Raw genomic sequence first — 20,784 nt, 5'->3', positions numbered from 1 at the left:
AGCATACATGTTCATTAACTATCCACGCCATTTTGAGACATATCTGAAATCAGGGTATGAAACATGGCAAGTAGGTTGGTCTGAAGGCAAAAAGAACTGTACCATTAACGTTTAAAATTTTTGTGGGTTATTTTAAGGTGTTTTTCCATATCTTATGATTGTGGAAAGTATAGAAATCATTTTTTAATAAAACTACTATTACTTTGAAAATTTGTTCTTTATCTTACTCGAAAAAATCTCCCCAACAACGCTCAAAATGAAAAATTAAGCTACAATAAATACACAACATTAGTTAGCATACAAGACATTCAGAAATAATGAAATTCATGACGTTAGCCGCGGGATACATATTCTAACCAATATAATAAAATGAATGGAATTACTCTTAAGTTTTCTTCGCCAAAATTATTTTGAATTAGAATATTTAAAAATGATAAACTTAAATGATAAAATTATTAGGGGTATTTGTAAAAACATCCCTCTACAGATGGGTGCACGTAATCAGCTATTTAAATGAGTAAAATGCAGTGGGAAAATTTTACACCCTAGCTCAGGCGGAGTTAGAGCCGAATTAAAAACCTTATCTGATGCATGACGCTCCAACGCTTTCGCCCGTAAATGACATACTATACTCTTACGGCATTACCAGCTTGACTATAGATCTGAAATTTAGTTGAGCCTAAAGCAAAATTCAGAAATATAAATAGAATAAAACTTAACTGAGACAGGTAGAGCGCTTAAAATTTTTAAATGTTTTATATTTACATAATAAAAAGACCTTCATTCATTTTTACTGCCTTCCCCGAGCTGATACATCAGAATGGGGACTGCAGTACTTACACCATTCATGTACACACACACACACACACACATATATATATATATATATATATATATATATATATAGATATATATACATACATATATATATATATATATATATAGATATATATATATATATACATATATATATATATATATATATATATATATATATATATATATATATATGCATTTAAATTGAGAAGGTAGGAATACAAAGACAAGGGTTTTAAGACATTGGTGCAACCATTTAATTCGGTAACTTTTGATTATTAAGAAAATAATATAAGAGTGAACAAAGTACCCTTCGTCAAGTGAAAAACTATTCCTGTACTTGGACTAGGCATAATGCAATTCGACCCGGATGGTTCTTATACGAGAATAACACAATACTTGGATGTGCTCTCATTAGCTCGGCATTTAAAACCTCAGGGAATTATATTTTTGAAAACTCCATAATAATACCTTGGACTACTTTGTAAGCAAGTTAAAAATTTCCATACTTATACAATCACAGATATTTGATAAAATTTTTGCCCGCAGATTTTCACGGAAAATCCATGCTAATTCATTTACCCCTTGAAAGGTACTTGAGTGTGTATACACACATAGAAAATCATAAATCATCAGAGTGTAAAAATCTTTCGCCTAGATCGAGATCCCGGTCAGGGCGAATTGTTTTTACACTCTGAAATTGTTGTATAGTCTCAAATTATTCCGTCAAAGTTAAGCAATAATAATAAACGGCTGTCTTCGTCTCAATATATCTCATCTTTGGACAAATTCCGCATATGTAACTTATAGTATCTGGCTTGGTTCATTACTTACTTCCAGTTGTATTCATGACAATACGGAGTGGGAAAACAGCTCTTACCTGAAAAGAGAATAAAATGAAATAGATTATAAAACTGAATTTATGAGAGAAAATATCGCTGAAAAATTTGCATAATTAATTTAAGCATGGTAATGTAGGTGCTAACGGTTCTGAAACGTGCTTGAAAATATTTCAGGACATTGAATAAAAAAATTTGATCGCACTAACTTTAAATCGAGAAACACTGCTTTTTGTTCCTGTCAAAAAAATAAACATTCCTATTTTATAGATAATGATGTACTTCTATGGCCCATCTATTATTGCATTGTAAGGAAGTTTTTCCAGGAGAAAGCGTTAAAGAAGCAAAAAAAAACATGATCACATTCTCTGCTTCGGAAAATCCAATGTAAATTAAGTAAAAGATATCATAGCTTCATATACATGTATGTATGTAGCCAATCATACCGCTGCGTTCAACCGGATTAATAGTGCAATAATGAATTCACATGAAAACATATCCTACAGGGCCGCGAAGGGTTTTCTTGCCTAGGGATTCTCGGCTCACGGTTTCGATCGCACTGAGTTTCCATTAACCGCGTGGTTGGCAAAAATGAACCTTTCTCGAATGTAATTTGAACGCCACGCGGCAGAAGAGAAGAATGTGACGCTGGGAGAAATAAAACGGGATGAAATTCCGAACGGAAGTGATTGACGCACACGTAAGCACACTTCAGTCCTTCCTAAGCTCCTGGTTTTGTCCACGCGCACTCAGAGCCCTGGAGTACAACACATGAGTATCGAGAGATGCATTTAGAAGTTCCACACCGCGTATGCATACTTTTATGTGCGAGGTTTTGAATTCCAAAGGCTCACGCGTAACCACGCATTCGGTAAAAACGCAACGGGCGTACGGTCCCTTCTAAATGAGTGCGATATGCGGAATGTGGATATGCCTTTCCAATGCTTAATGGAAAGGTATTCCAGAAATTAGCCGGAAGAGCAAAGGAATCGAAGCAGACGCACGTCAGCCAGCACGGTGAAACAATAATAACATCGAGATGGTAAAGCATGTCGCTGAGTGGAAAAAAAACTACCACCGCTATTTCCCGCAACATATCATGAATTCATATTACGATATGAGGGAAAATATCAATAGCTAGTGAATGAAGCCGCATAAAAGTGCGCATGAAATCCGCGCAGAATATGTTTTATCAACACGCGGAATCAGGCAGTAAGTAATAAAAATAAGGAAGCCCTGAATTAAAAACTTGCAGCGGAATTGATGATTTAACATATATTAACATCAATTGTTCGTCAGATATACGCGGACGACGTAAACTTGTTTATCGGTAATATTAGGATTTTATAAAAAAAATCGAGCGTTTTTGCACCACCGCAACGGAATTAAGATTTTCATTATTTATGGACTTATGGGAGGGCAATTTTTCTACACCCTTTAGCGGGATAACCTCCGGGGTCGAATTCCGGATTGATAGTTGAAACCTCAATTTTGACTTGAAATAATTCCTCCTTAATCCAGGCTGGTCTTCTTTACCCTGTGCTTAAATGACTACCAGAACCTACAGAAAATTAGCAATGGGTGTTGGAATGGCATTCCTTCCCTTAATGAAAAAAATTTACTAGCCATTCATATAAGAGATGAGCTTTACTCTATTCAATAGTAGTCCAAACCACAAGTCAATGAGAGCAGACACCCTTTGAATTAAAGCGTGCCTAATCATCTATTTAATCCAAGGTTGGTACATTTTTTGTATAATTGGCATCAAAACGTAAAGGCATTCGAGTATATGAGTTGCCTCTTGTATATAGCATTGAGATATACTGGTATTTTCAAAGTCAAAAAATAAATATACGATTTTAATGGAGCATTGTAGTGTGGAACATCAGTTTGCGTTTTGTCAGGAGTGGCAAAATGTGTCGTTGTTTAGTCTGTGGCCAACCAAAACCTAACTTAAACGGTAGAATTCCAATAATAAAATAGTAATATAAATACTAAGGTCCGATGATATCGCTTACCACGAGAAAACGATCCTTTCGGCTGACCAAGGCCAACGAATCAGAAACTTTTAATTCACTCTTTCTTTACGGGGAGGATGGGGGAATGGAAAGCGATTTTATGGCGATGACTTTCGTTCTAAAAGGCCCCACAACATTGTTATTTCATGAGGTTTTTCAGTCACGCCATCAACCCGCGTGAGAACGGGCGCGCACAAATCGAATTACAGACCGATGAAGGGAGGGAGACAGAGAAGAAGAGAGAGTGAGCGAACGCAAAAGAGAGAGACGGAGGGAGAAGAGAGGGGAGAAGAACGAGAATGATGGTGAAGCGAGTAAAGGCCGGAGGTCGAAGAGCGACGAGAGGCTGCTACATCATTATTACTATATCATATTTACCAACCAGAAAAAAAAGACAAATAGGGCCACGATGAGACAATTGAGCGTTCTTACCCAGCTTCAAGACAGAATGGGCAAATTATATCACGGTTCTATAATGGGATATATTAATTAGTTTTTGCATAAGGAGCAGAACGAGTCAAATTTAAATTCCTCGTCCTGGACTGGCTATTAATCTTGCCTATTTTGAGGACACTGCATCAGTGGCTACTTTTACTGATGGTGGGCGAAAAACCTTGAATACTTTGAATTATTTTCGCCTTAATAAAACATAATATAAGATAAAAGTGCATTTTTGTAGCGAGGCCGCAGCCGAAAGTTTTTAAAGACTAAAGACAATTTATTAAACAAAGATTTACTTTGCTCTAATTTTAAGTTTAATTTTTGCGAATTAAAAATAATCAATTATACTTGTCATTCAACGTTTCTTGTTTTAAGGCATTAATGACATTTATTTCTGAGATAACCGTATTATGCTGATTCACACACTAAGTTTGTCAGTGATTTCTTTTAGTACACTAATACATTCCATTGAAATCTTTTGTACAAAACTCCAGGGAATAATAAATATTGAATCACCACTAGGTACATGCTACTAGCCGTCTTATGTACCTGATGAGGATGCATTGCCATTGAAACGCGTCGTACATAAATAATAAATCTCCATGGAAAATTATGATTTTTACTTCGGAATAAGTTTAATTTTCAAACATTAGAGATTTTCGCTGCTTCTCTCATCTAGGACAATAGGTTAACATTGATTTCAATTATTATTCAGCGTTTTTCAGTTTAACGATATTAAAATTGGCCATTTACCTGATTAATGTGTAAAATATGACAGCAATTAATGTGTGCCAACTCGAACACCATTTTGATTTTTGAATGAACGCACGCTGTCATCCCAATTTTTTCGCCACGCCTTGAGCTCTTCATTTGAAAATATCATAAAATTCCCATCCCTATTATCTCTACTTTTATTAAATCAAATAAAAAACTCAAACAGCACTTGTTGCCAACAGTTAACTGAAAATGTTAAACAGTAATACACTTTTATATATTTCATAATGTTCTCCTTTCAATTTCACGTGAAAATCTATTTCCATAGAGAGCATTGTATTAGAAGAATTTTCTAAACTCAGTATTCGCGTATAAATTATCGAGGTTTTTGACTCCGGCGGAGTTAATCTAAAAATGACGCTAAAATTCTCGATGATTCAACCCTTGCCCAGGCAATTCCCAAATACATAGGAATTTTAGTGGAACCCTGCCTCATGAGGCCTCACTGGTTTATGGACTTACATTACCGTAGCCAAAGCACCTTGCCTATCTTGCAAAGGACCCATATTTGAAACCAGAAGGCCATTGTGTTTAGAAATTACAACCCTTACCCATGTTGGATAGTCAAAAAAATGATACTGGTAACACAATCCATTCAATTTCAAAATAACGGAGCCAACATATGACTGGAAAAACATTCGAAGAATTCTCCTGCAACTGATTGAAGTGGACTTATCCCATGTACACGGAAAAGTGGTGTAGACCAGAAACGGGTGATCTAAAGGTTATAACGAAAGAAAACAGTGCGAGAAGGAGTGGTATGAATCCAATAAAAATCGTAAACCTAATAAAAGCGAATGGACTTTCAATTCAAGAGGCCGTGTGTGGCAGAGGGCCGGGTAGGGAAGGGAAGAACGCGGAGAGGATAGAGCGAGGATAGGGACGTGCGTGAGAGAGATGGCAGCGATGTCTGAGGGCATGAAGGAGTGGAAAGGGATGAAGGAGGAGAAAGGGGGGCGGGAAAATGCCACGAAGGGGTGGGTTCGAGAGAAACACACTTTTATTGACGTTCAGCACGCAGGAAGATACACAAAACGACGGTGCTCCGAGGCTACAGCAGCCCATAAAAAAACATGAAACGAGTAATACCTGTGCTCCCATAAAACAATAGTCAAATTGCTAGACATGAGGGGAAGGAATGAAAGAACCAATCTAAACAACCGGGAATGCAGGCGCAATACGCTCAATAAGAAAAGTTGAGGTTAACACGAGCAAAACGATTATTCAAAATCGCTCACACAGTGGGGAAGAGCGTATATGCTCCATCTATCAAAATAGCATAAAACTTCAATAAACATTGAGCGTAGAGAAAATAATCAACAACACGAATGCTTCCTAGGCTACTTAAGATTCCTCACAGGAAGTCAAAAAAATGGAACCAGCTAAGCCAAGGCCTCCATAAAAACTCTACAGCGCAAATAAAGTACCCATGCGAAATGAAAATTGGTGGATTGGATAAAACATTCGACTTTTATCCATGGCATCACTCTCCCAACATTAAACGTTTAGCGAAATAAGATGCGAGCCTTTCAAACATAAAAAAAGCTTTCCGAAAATTGAACGTCTACCTAGCTTGGAGGCCAAAAACTCGTTCTTAGTGCATTTGAAAGTCAGTCAATTTGTCAGTAAGTAGTTTTCCCGTACGTACGTTCATCTAATACCTTTTGAATTAATTTATTTATTCAGTATTAGTCCGAAAACATCACATTTCGGCCTTTACATTGAACTATTAACAACGATAACAATGGTCATTTACAAACACCCAAGCTCTAGATGGAGGGAAACTCACCCAGCCGGGAATCGAACCCGCGACCCTTAGAATGCCAGACGAGGACGTTACCCCCCCGCCACCGGGGTCAGACTCTATTAAATTATTGAATTGAACTATTGAATGTCAATATTAAGTACCAGTCAAAATATTTTTGCCGTCGTGAGAGGACATTCCGGTTTGTTGCAGTATCACAGAGGGATCGAAGTAGAAAAAAGTGTAATTAAGAAGATTAAATGAATATTACACAGATCTCATATTTCCAATCAGAATAAGTGATGAGAAAGGTTGACCCAAAGAGGTGTAGTCACAGAAAAGCATATATACCACAAGAACCACAGCTTAGTGTCTCATTCGACGAGAAAGTAAAATATTTTTTCGGTCTACATACGTCGCCTATCTACGAAATGGAATTAAAACTACTATATCCCGCTAACTCCGAAAGTCGAGAGAAATTCTTTGATGAAGGAAACCAATATGCACACGCATTTAAGTCATCTCAAGAGTCTACCGTCCCACGTCCAACGTACGGTTTCAGTAAATACTGAACTTGAATTGTTTATCTTACGAATGGTAATATGAACGGAATATATTTTAAAGTCTTAGTGACTCGGAGACCAAAATTTTGTAGCTACGTCAAGGTACCAATGCGCATTCAGTACATTTCTACATTCAACCACGAAAAATTATGCAATATACTTGAAAATTGAAAATGAATCGGCATAGACAAGCAATGTATAAGCGTTGATGACCAGCGACTAAACCAATGACTAAGACCATACTATTGAATTCGCAAGGCCTCTTTTCAGAACAGGATTTATATGTTAAAATATGAAACAGCAATACATTTTAGGAGGAATGCCACCTGACATACTATATTCCATCATCAAGTGAAGCTAGCATAAGCTGGGTACATGTGAGAGAGTAGCTTTTTTTCCTCTACGGATTAGGCACGCCGGCTCCTTCCTATATTTCCTCTCGAACCACCTCGATCAAAACGCGTTTACCGAGGGAGAACTTGCAACAACAAGAAAACACTCAGAAACCTCCGAAAAGACGGCCGCGCGCACACATTACCCGGAAAAACACCCAAAAACGCTCCAGACAATTCCGTCTCCCCCTCCTCCTGCGCCCCGAAGACCGTCGCCTCAATCCACCTCGTCTTGGTCCCGATCATCCCCCACCCACGCGTCCCCCTTTCCCGGACACATACACCCATTCGGATCCCTCCCCTCATAAGTGCCCTTCTCTCCACACCCCTCACCCTCCCTTCCCTCCCGCCACTCCTTGCCCTTGGCGGGTGGTTTCCCCGAAAACAACCCCTCCGAAGAGAAAGGGAGAGAGAGAGCGCGAAACTTAAGCGCCGCAATGGGAATGAAAAATCCATCGGGCCAAAGCCATCACTTCGGAGGGTCTAAGGGGAAGAAAAAAGAGGGTGAGGGGGTGAACACGGTACGGCCATTCAATCGATGGGCAGTTTTGGGGCTTAAGGGCGAGGAAATGGCGGGGCGAAGCGTGGGTGGGCCGGAGGGCGTAATGGAAAGACATGTATGGCCATGAGAAGGAAAGTGAGAGAGAGAGAGAGCGTAAAAGGGCGAGTATGGGACATGAGAAGAGGGTAATGGTCGTTTACAAGAGGGAAGAAGAGAGAGAGAGAGAACAAGATGGGGTGACCGAAAGTACCGTCAGAAAGAATGATGATAAAGAGAGAGAGGGGAGGTTGAAGGATATGAGAGGATGTATGCCCACAAGAAATTTGCACCGAGCAAAAAAAGGAGCAATGGAAATTCAGACGGACTAACAAACTCTTGTATTGTTCGGTTACCATGAAACCCTTCCGCTAACAGACAAAGCCAATAAAGGTATATATAGGAGACCAACCCAGATACGGAATTGTCTCAAGCCACCCAGCGGTTTGATCCTCATCAAAAATTCCAAGTAATTTCTTCCAAGAATGGACACGTTATTCATATCTGTAATAACATGGAACTAGTTGGCAATATGATATACAATAATTTTCCAATGTATGTTATGGCTCCAAAGAGACTCAATGATACACCGCAAAGATTCTAATTCAAGAGACAAAAATTCTTCTATCTAAAGTACGGTTGAGTTAGGCAAAATGAAGTAAAAGGAGTTAAAGAAATAATATATTGAGACGGGCAACAAATGAAGAAAAAGAACCATGGTGGAAGACGCAATGCGAGGATGAGGAAAGTTTGCAGAGGAAGGGTGAAATTGGTGCGCTATACAGCAAGGTTAAATCACTATCGGGCAGTAAGAAGGGAAGATCTATGCTAACATTTAGAGATAAGGCGGGTAAGATAATAGTTGACAACAGGAAGAGATGGAAGGAATATATAGAGGAACTGCAGAGAAAAGAATTAAAACAAACAAAGTTAGACATGGAAAAGGAACATGACGTTGAGGAAGATGGCTTAGATTAAGGCATACAAAAGGCATCAAGAGAGATGAAACTAAATAAGACGTGGGGGTGGATAACATTCCTGCGGAACTACTTGAAGGTTTAGGAAAATGTGGGAGGAAGAGGCTATATGGGCTGATACGCATTACCTATGAGGAAGGAATCTGGCCGGTAAACTTTGTGAGATCAGCATTAGTTCCCATTCCGAAACAATATATTTCCTATCCTCTCAACCAAAAATCAACCAAAACCTCATCCCGTCTCGATTAAGTTCGGTGTCATTTAATAAATCGTAGCTGATTTTTCAGGAGAAAATTCCAGATTATATACTATAGGTCGCAATGCTTGGCAAACAAGTCAAAAAATATCAGATACAATATGCACATAAAAAAACTACTACCGCAGCCGTAGTTTTTATTGGAAATCACTATATCGAGGATTAATTAGTATCCCGAGATTGATTTGGAACTTGCACAAAAAATATTCGTCATCTCACAATATTTCCATTAAAAATTGAATTTTCAACGGAACCTTGCAGTAGATAAGTTACTAAAATAAGTTATCAGCTAAACGCATAATAATAATTTGCACAATAGAAGGAGTGATAGGATTACCCGAACATCAAACTTCATAAAAAATCTTTAAATGTCGGAAGAACTTATCCTAAAAAAATTATTTCCTCAAATCACGGAGAAACTTTTAGAGACGATTGTTAGAAGCACTTATAGAGAGACGGACATTCATTTCATACAAACCAGGCATGTCATCAGGTGGCCAAGGGAACGAATGATATAAAGAGATTACAAGGGCTAATGACTTAAAAAATTTGGTGAAATTCAAAGAGTCTTCTAATACACCAGGGGATACACTGAGAAATTATTTCTCAACTTCCGGTGGAGAAACCTGCCCAGTTTTGGTGTAAAGGCAACAATTTGAAACGGTTGCTTTTCGATAATGACGCGAGGAGGCTGAATGATGGACACTTACTGAAGATCACCCATCCTCTCTAAACCCTTCACAACTTTCCTTCTAGGGGGCTTGAGACATTTCGGTAGGCACTCGAAAGGGAAGACACTTTCACTTGTCCTGTTTTGGTTCCTTTCTGACAAGAAAGCACTTAAGATGGGAGGATGAGAGAGGGAAGGAGAGAGAGGGAGGATAAAAGAGAGGTGTGCGGGACGATGGAAAGGGGAAGCCCGGCACTGATGGAATGACTACCTAAATTCCTCTCCGTGATGGCCTCGGATTTTCGTTAATTTATTTCGGCGGAAAAAATATCGCGAAAAGGCGCCTGCCATGCCTACTCGGAGACGCGGCTCGTCCATTCCACTCCGAAGGGGGAAGGACTCCCCCATCACCTTCCCGTTGGAATGAGGAAAGAAAGCGAGCAAATGGTTTTTGACGCGGGGCGAAGCGACAGTGAAAGATTAAGGAGCCGCTCTATTTTTTTCGGAGGGAAAAGAAATACACACACACACAAGGGTTCCCCATTCCCTTCTCCCCCTCTTAACCCTCGAGAAGGGAGTGAAGAGGAGTGGAGTGGTGGAGGGAAACGCGAAACTGTGAATTTATATATTTCCCTCATCCTCCTGCGTTGGCAGGGAGATGATTTTTTTTCACACCGTCGAGAGGGAAAAGTGTGGGAGTCTCCGGAACGTGAGAAATGAAGAAATCGTGTTCCGATAGCTACTGGAACGGGGGTAAGGGATGGGGCGAGATCGGAGAGAGAGAAAAAAACCCACAATGCGAATTCAAAAGTCTCCACTGTGCCCCGAGGGGAAGGGGGAAATACGAGAAAAGTTTTGATTAAATTGCATTAATCAGTTTTAAGGAGTGCATGACGGAGCTTACAATACCGCCAATCCATTGCTACTCTACTAGGTATGGGTTATGAAACGATTTTTGTATGTAATGTCTCCCTTTTTCACATTCCGTTTGCATATTTGCAGGGGATGGTATCCCTACTGAGTGATCAGAGGAGAGCACTTCAATCACAATACACAAAAATATGCTCGTGCACACAGCTAATGCAGGTGCCAGGCTTCTCTCTTTAGAAATAAAAGTGCACTCTTCCTCCACTACCAAATATCTTACCACAACCATGTCTCCAGATGAGAACATGTTTTTAGCGGTAGGTCGCATTCCTCTATAACTACTGTTTCCTTCTCCAAAACGTTAAAGGTAGAAATTTTTTGAGACCAAAAGTTAACGTAAATAATTCAATGATGAAAAACTAAGATTATTAATAAAAATGTATTGTACATTTATAATATTTACACAACGTTTTTAAATTTTAAAATTCGCAAAATACATATTAAAATTCATCACCTACAGAGCTAAAAAAATATGCATAATAATTTCAAGTTATTATGATTATATTAATTTATAATGAACACATAATTAATGGACATCATATCATATGAATATCGTTTCATTAATTAATAACTAATTAAGAAAATAAAAATACAGCCAAGTTAATCACTGTCAATTATTTTAAAATTAATTCAATTGGAACAAATGCTGGAGAATTCCTCGGATTAAAGAGCTAGAAAATTTCAACAATGATTTAAACAGAACACAATAAGCCGACTATAAAATGTTGAAGCATTTTGAAAACATAGAATTTGAGTGTTTTACTTGCCATTCGTCAACTCCGAATGACGCATCGCCATGGTAAGTGTAAGGACCACTTTTCGATATTAAAATGAAATTATTACCTTTGTAATGCCACCCACTTTGTTTAAATCACGACCAAGGTTACGACGTTGAACGTCATTATCACTTGATGAATACGTTCAACGTCGAAACCTGGTTCGTGGTTTTAAATAAAGTGCGTGGAAATACAAAATCAATAATTTCATTTCAATATGAGATGCAATTTCCATAAAGTTACACCGGAGACGACAAACCACTTTCCGAGTTTAATGTAACGTAAAACTTCGTCGCTTTGCTACTTCCTAGTAATTTTTCCTAGTAAAATGTACGCACGATACTCGAACAGCGACATTTGTCTCTCCAAAGAAAAGTAAATAGTGGAGGTAGTGTGTTTATCTTTGTTCCTCGAGATAAAAAAATCTTTATTGTATTTCTCATATTAAATTTATTTAATTTCATCCAGTTGGACATCAAATTGCATCTAATATCGTCTAAATGACTGGTATTCAACAGTGTCTGAAGCCTGAAAAGGCAGACTGACCGTTCCTCAAGCACTTAAGGCCGCACTGCAACTTCTGGTAAGCACAAGTACAGGGTGCGGCGCATAGCTGAATACTTTCCAGAAAAACCTCATATCTCCATTTTATAAGCGGGGTGCGGCGATTATCTCCGGATAAATTTCACTTTGAATTCCCTGTCATATCCTAGTTCCATTGGAGGTCGCGATTGACGTTCTTGAAAGTTATAGGCATCTAGTAAAGAGTCATACCCTCAAAATCGCGGAGAAGTTATTAACAAATGCGGAGTACAATCGAAGAGCCACTATTATCGAAAGTGTTCGTTCGCCCAGGGAAATAGTTCGATTCTTTGGGTACCCCAGATTGACGAGGCAAACTGATGCGAAATCCATCCATTCCTTTTTTTCTCCTCCTCCCATTGAAGTAAACGACGAAAAAAATATACACCTAACTCCACCTCGAACCCCTTGGGGGGTGTGTGATCGTAAAAAACATTCTTGAGAAGGCAGTGAAAAAAAGGAAGAAAAAGAATACATCCAGAGTGCATGCGAACTCATCAGATACATGTATCTCACCCTCCACCTCTTCCTCCGAAGTCATATCGTTTACTTTTTTCGATAGTTCCACGCGACTTTTTTTATGCGCGCTGCTCGGCGTAGATTTCCTCGCAACCAGTCGGATGTGAAAGAGCAAGGAAAAAAGATACGACCCACCACAAAACACTTCGATCAGCCGAGAGTGTGCTTTTTTCCCGTACTCCTTTTTTCGAACCCGGCGACGACATTCTTTGCTCCTCCATTCTCGCGAGACACAAGGAAGACTTCCCTCTATGATCTCACCTCATGTGACGGGAAAAGAAAAAATGAAACAAGGCCACAACAGGCAAGAGCATACACCCTCGTGCAGTAAAAAAGGTGCAGCGAACGGTACTGTAAACTGTAGCAAACCAGCCAGGGGGCACAACCGAATTCTGTATATGTTTTTTACACCATTAAAGATGGTTTATTATGGACAAAAGATAATTCGCAATTTACGGGACGTCGGCATTGGCCTACTGATGTCAAAAGAAGAAAATAGATTTACCGTTCAGTCCGGTGGAGGGAGCACTGTTTTTGAAGGGTTCTTCACCCGAAGCCCTAGAATAAAATATTAATTATCGCCTAAAAAATTCAGGATTCAGTATATATACCAATATTATACCCGTATGCCTGTTTGAGAACCGCTTTTAAATAGTGACACTACTTACTGCCGAAAGAACTTGTTCACCACTGAGTTTGGAGAGTTATTTCAGTGAGCATTAAAGTGGATGGGATTAAGCCGAGAAAAGAGGCACGTCTATTGAAAAACAGCGCTAAAAAGAACTGGAAAAAAGGCTAGAAAATGCAGACATAGGGAATTAAATGAAAAGAAAGAACGTTGCGATAAATATTTGTTCATTATGATAATTTTTAAAATAATTAAACTATTACACTAAACCAATCAAAGTAACATACATAGGTATTCAACTTCAGATTGGTACATACGCTTGTATACATTTCTTATGATTATATGCAGTTAAAAAAAATATTGATAGCAAAGGGACTTAGTAAAAAAGTAAGAATTAAAAAAATCTGCTAAATGTATTGAGATTTGAATAGATTTTCCCATGTTTCTCGATGAGCCCACCTAATCTCGAAATATAAAATGAATTGTTTGTATTTTAACGTAAACACCAAGCAATAAATGCAGGCGCACGAATTACAAAAAAGGCGTTCTGAGTGGCATGGTATAATATACAAGAATGAAAAATTAACGTAGATAGAGTACCTATTTAAATGAGTAATGTATTGCCCTTCAAAGTTCTCAGTGAGTCCCAAATTTATCCGCTCTAGGAAATGTATAATACATCCCAGTATCGATTCCTGTCGCATCAGAAAATTCATTTAAATCCAAATACAAAATTTAACATTTTCACCTTTTCCTCTATAGGAAAAGGATATTCACCTTCAGATGATGAGAAAATAGAAATCATGAGATATATGTCAAAGTTTATACGCCATTATGAAATATCCAATAATTATTCATATCAATAACAATTTTTCTCTTTTCGCACTGTCGGTGAAAAAAGGAGAAAGGAGAACAAGTCTGAAGCGGACGAAAAAAATGGAAAGAGATCCGGCAACTCGATAAAGACCGCCGGTTCGTCTTTTTTTCCAAATAACTTCCAACTCCTCTCCCCCCATTTAACCTCCATCTTGCTCCGGGACATCAACCATTTTGACAAAACGCACTCCCATCAATCCACGCGCGTAAAACAGGCAAACTGCGTCAGGCGGAAGAAGAGGGCACGGTGGATAAGGGAGGCAGGAGAGTGAGAGTGAGGTAGATACCAAGGAGGGAGTTGGGAGGGAAGAACGTAGGTATGGGAAATTGCCGAGCCCCGATGCCGTAAAACACGAAAAGATGGAAGGGAGATACGCCCCGCAAACGAGGATGGGTGAAGGGAAAAAAGGTGTATGAGAAAGAGAGATGATAGATATGAACTGAGCGAGTTATTCTTCCGTCATTTTTTTTTACTTCCTCTTCATCTTCGAACTCCTGAAAACCCCAACACCTCCGCCACCCTCTCCCGTTATAAAGTGGGGTCGGAGGAGGGTAGATGGGGGAGTCCGGATCTTGTTTCTCGGGGGTGACTGGAGGAAGTCGGTACGGGGGTTGGGGATGCGTAGCTCCTTGACGGATAGGACGTAAGAGGGGCGAGGTGGAAGGACGGGGGGGGGGTGAAGAGGTGGTGGAGTTAAGTCGTGGGAGGGGGGCTAGGAATGGATGCCTTGTTGTGACAAAGTAAGCAAGCAAGGGAGGCGAGGATAGAAAATGAGTCCTCAGCCGCGGGGGAAGGAGGGGCGGAGGAAGAGCTCACGTGGGAGGTAGATGAAGGGCTGTGTCAGTGATGCATCGGGTTGTGCCGGAGAACGCGGTCCCAGGCGAAGGGTATGAAGCCGGAAGTAGGAAAGAGGTGTGAAGGCATGAGCAAGTTAAGAAAGCTGTACTTCCTGTCTTAAGAAACGGGCCATGCCAGATGTCTAAAGGCTAGGCGAAGTTACCCGGTGAAAAAAACGGACCGACCAAATAAAACCTGCGACAATTGCATCACTTTATATGCCACCCATTTACACTTAAACTAACATTTTCACCTGTCACATAATTAACTGCATCTACACAACTGCGCGACACCCCACAAGCTGCGGCCCGTGGCGGGAGATTTTAAGTTCAGATCATTTAAGCATTAATACCCGTACCTACTAATACATGTATTTGAATATATTATTCCGCATATTGAAAACAGATGAATTCTCCTTTTGTCTACTTCAGAATGAATACTCGATGATGGCATTGGAAAGTAATGAAGTGATGAAAATAATTATTGAAAATTATTGGGTGCATCTTGAAATTCATTAAAATGTAAAGACCTATCAAATCGATCTCAAAAATGAAATGGCAAGCGTCGAGAAAATGTTTGCGTAATCCGCTGATTGAATTCCATAACTTGAATAACAAGTCTAAGAAAGACATAAAATACCATAACCGTAAGAGAGTAGGTCAGCAGAGTTCTACAGCTAAAAATTTACCCCAATGAAGTTACACAGAATTTAAAAGGGGACGGATTCAAATTTTGTACTATTTCTCAATATACCGACTAATTATCAAAGTTACTGTGCTTAATTGACATGTAAATTTCCATTTTATAGACTAAGGGAAGTAATTTATCAACTTTTTAAAATGTGAAACCATACAATTCCTCCATGGTGTTAAGGTCTCGTCAATTCCGGAAAACATTTTAACAAATTCATATGCCCTCAAAAAGTGAGTTCTAAGGAAGAACTCTAAATAAGGAAGTCAATGGAATATAATGCTAACCCTGCGGCATTTATATGGAGACTAGGGCAGCGCTCCAGCATCCAAATAGACCAAAGACTCCTAGACATCACGAAGGGAATATTAATAACCATGGGGCTTATAACTTCTCCTTCTTTCCCACTACATTTTTTCATCATAACAGAGCAAATAAGACGGGAAATATTTTGAAATAAAAATGAAATAAACCAAAAGCTAAATTTCGTACCCACAGAGATATGGCCGGCACCTTCCTCCCTTAAACGAGATATACTTTAATGAAATAAACACTAAAAACAAATATTCATAAAGCATTAATTAATTCAATTATCTCGCCCCTAATGAAAAAAGTGAATAGCAGCCCTCTTAAGAGTGCTCGCCTAAACCAAGAGGTCCCGAGCCATCAAATTCCACCCCTCCTGCCCACTCACACGGCCAAATTGCTCCCTTCATTTATATATGTAGATATATAGAGTCCCTAACCCTCAATCCTCCCCCTTCCCGAATTATATTTTTTTTACGATGAAGACGGAGAGAGAGAGGAAAGAGGGTGGCCGGGTTTCCGCCTGGGTCTGTCCATGTCCATGGACTACTTTTCACCCGCCCCCACTCTCTGCTTCTTGCAAGACACCTCACAACGCCCCCTTCCCTTCCCCTGCCGCCATCTCCACTCAAACTCTCTCATCATTTCATTCTTTGCCGTTCGGTCTTATGCGTCTACCATCGACGTTAACGAGAGAGAAGAGACGTAAGAAGGGGATTCGGGTGTGGGGGTGGGGAGGCGGAAGAGGTGGACAGGGGGTGAGGGGAACAGATTAAAAAGAAGCGGCCCCTTCGGACTCGGCGATACTCCTCCTTTAAAGACTCCCGTGGATTAATATTCTCCTCCTCCTCCCACCCTCTCCCCCGCTCGCAATGATCACTCCTTCCTTTCTATTCTTCCCTTGTTATTCAGACGGAGAAGTTTCGGCGTCCAATTCCCCCACCCCTCATCCTCCTCAAAAAGATTCCCTTTCTCCCCGAGCCCATCCCTGCGTTGTTTCCCCAAAAATATTTGCTCCTTAGTCCTCTCCCCCCTGCCCTGCTCATCCATCCCATCCAGTCGTCGGTGAGTGAAGATCCCTCGCCTAACGTTTCTCGAGGACCCACTTCGTTTGGCCTATTCTCGCCTCCCTCCCGCATAACTCCTCTTGTTCCCAACTCCTTGCTCTTGCCTCGATCCCGCCCCGCCCCCCCTCTCTCACTCACTTCCCCACCTTTTCCCCGCACTTTCGCGCCCTCGCTCTGTTTGGCGTTAATGCTAGTCTCGCTCCGATAGCTTTGACCGCGTTCACGAACTCAGCGGCGTGGATTGGAAAGGGAGTATCATGATACTTAGCACATTTGTAATATGACTGAAATTTCAATGACTTCACGTTTAGCAGGGGTAAATTACAGTCGAAATTATTACACTTTGCTCAACATATCTTTATTTAATACAATTTTGATCGAACCCGACGATCTTGGAATTTGAGCGATCAACTTTTCCATAGCTTTACTATTATGGAGATATGAAAATAAAAATAATAGCGATAATATGACTGAACTGAGCTGCCGCTTTGATTAATATTCACGGTGAATATTTAATTAAGAGTTGATAATCAATTCTGGGACCTATTAAAATAAATTATATGCCTTAAGAAGGAGTTAAATTTGGAATGGGCACAAAAGGGATAACTTTGCGATAAAATTTTGAAGTGGAATATTTATGGTTTGAACCGCCGAAATTTAAGACGAAAACAAAACGGATATATTAAGTATGAGATTGATTATATTTTAAATGTGACAAAGATGTAAATAGTTTACGCTCTAGCTTAATGCAACCTAACTTTGACTTAAGTTTGTTACGCCCGTCAGAAAAATCCGGCAAATACGAAGGAATCGAAATATTCTGGATTCTAGAATCCCAGGGCCAGCGACACTGAAAGTTTGAATTTAGGCTGGAATCCCTCTGCCACTGCTCTGGTATGAAGAGAATGCCATTCTTTGCTAAAAAGGTTGATAACTAAGTAACTACTCGTACAATTGGTTGATGTCATGGGATCATAAAATTATCTTAAGGACTTCAGTACACACCAAAGCAATTTTACTTATGGAGTTGCCGTAGTATAAATTTTAACGGAAAGGAATGATGCAGAAATGGTTAGTAGGATGTAGTTGATGCTAAAAATAACTGTTTGGCCTAAATAGGAAGTCATTCAAAAACTAGATTCAATAGTGGCACGGCATAGAATCTCGCAAACATTCTCTAAGAGTGAGCTAAACATTGAAGATAGTCACTAATGGACTGAAGAGACACCATAGCTTCTAATTACGGACACATTAAAACTTAAAATAAAATAAATTGAATATCTATTTCTTCGACGTGTAACATTGCTTATAGCGTTTTAAATACAAATTACATTAAAGTATTTCGTTCATCACGATAGATAACATTTCTTCATCACTGTAAGGTCAGCGTCATTAACGGTTAAAGGCGAGTTTACCTCTTAACTACCTTCATAATTAATAGATTTTGTTCATAATTTTTATTGGCATGCTCAGGCTAGAATATTTTAGTCGAGTATCGGAATGCTACTCCGATACGTCACCTTTACTGAAACGTCACGGTACCCCAATGCTATAATTTCGTGATTGTTAGCAATAGTACCACCGTAATACAGTTCCACTATATAGGTAAAAAAAGGAGTAAGTGCAGGTTTATAATACATTACACAATGCAAAATAATATCTATAATACAAATGATACACCTAGCAATTTGGAGGCATGCGTTATCAATTATGCATTTTCAAAATGATTTCGACACCGAATCATCTAAGTATTTCAAGTTAAGTCAACATATTTCCCCAATTTTCCATGACTATTGCGTATAGTCCTGACCTTTTAAAGGCTCTTAATCATTCCGGGGCTCGAGGAAACCCTACGATGGAAAGGGTCCAAAAGAGTGTGGAAGCAGGCGAGTAGGCACCGACAAAATGATTGCTCGAATCCCCTTCATTCGTTCCGTCCACACAAACGCCGAACTCATCTTCTTCCTCTCACCTCCTTATTCGTTCTTCACTACCCCCTCACCCAGGGCTGCCCTCTATGCCTTCCGCATCCGCACAAAACACTTCAGCGCCCACCCACCTCATCGCCCGGCGGGTAAGTCCTTTAAGGACTCCCGTCGCTCGTCACCGTGCCCACTCTGCCCCCTCCCACCCACCCAAAAAGGAGAGGGTCGCGCAACCCTCCTCCATCGCCCCTCTCGCAGATGAGGCCTCAGTTTCTCTCCTCTCGAGCCAGGACCCCCTGCTCCCTTCTTACCTCACCATTCCACCCGAACCCTCCTTCCGCCGACTTCAATCCTGCCTTCCTTCCTGCCCTCCCTTCCCCCCATTCCCCGTTTTCCGACCCTAATTGATGCGGTATCGACCAGGAGGAAGGGGGACCGCGGAGATAAATTTGGAAACGTGGAAGAAGAGCGGTCAGGATGAAAGAAGATGAAGAGATAGATGAAGAGGGAGAGAGGGTCATCTGCGCAGGCATGTTAACAGTTTGTTGTGGGAAAAGATATGTCGATTAATATATTCTCAATATCGAGAGGCAATTGGCGCTAAACTGTCCCTGAGATGAGAAGGTTAATATGGAATTAGAAAAATGGAATTAGAAAAGGCAAAGGGACACAAACAATATTTCTCGAAATTGGTGGGCCTAAAAATGCTCTACATCTATATTTTCCTCTTCGAGACACTACACGTTCATGTGGCGGGGTATGTAATAATGCCAACCTACAAATATGACCACACGGTAGGGAGTTATTATCTTGTTTTATGACGTGCTCGAAAGAGGAAAAAAAATTACCAATTAAGATCTTCCATTTAACCTCATAGAATGTTTCATTTTTTACGATGTTGAATCGAGCAAGGGACGCAAAAGAATGGGATCTAACATGATGGAAGTTTAATCCTATCCTTTTTCTCAGGGTGGACTGCCGATCAAGCAGGGGACTCTAATAATTTTCTCGTTATCATACGTAAATTTGAATGTCCTTTAACTCATTTAAAGGAGTTAGTTCGAACTCTTTCTCACTTTCGGATTTCCATCCTATTTCATTAAATACTCGTAACTCTGAAACCTTAATCTCTTCACGTGACAGTCTTTCAAAAAATCCAGCGGATATTCGCAACAAGTTGGCGTTTTATCAACATTACTTAATAAGGGCATTCGCAGAAGTTTCCCAATTAGCGACCGTTTATATCCTCTACATTCATTACAGCTAAAGATATATACCTCTTATGTTTTCTTCATCTTTGTCTACCCCTTACCCTATAATTTAAATGATATGAACAAGTATGCTCTCAAAGGAATTCTCAGGGACAGCCATAACTTGATCCGTTTTCCGAGAGCGAAAACACATGCGTGTGCATTTATGCATACACTAACCCTTTACCATGAAAGTCTCCGAAATACTGTTATGACAATTTACCGAAATTAGCTATAGGAAGTTTTGAAACAATTTTGATCATTATAAAGGTCTAACATGTTAAAAAATCTAAGATACTAAAGAAAATACAATTTGTCTTCCGTATCATTCGAAGGTAATCGTTCGAGAATGAGTATAAATATGTAAACATC

This window comes from Hetaerina americana, unplaced genomic scaffold, assembly GCF_022747635.1.
Source record: "Hetaerina americana unplaced genomic scaffold, ioHetAmer1.1.p SCAF_10, whole genome shotgun sequence".
Classification (NCBI taxonomy): domain Eukaryota; kingdom Metazoa; phylum Arthropoda; class Insecta; order Odonata; family Calopterygidae; genus Hetaerina; species Hetaerina americana.
This window is presented reverse-complemented; position numbering follows the sequence as displayed.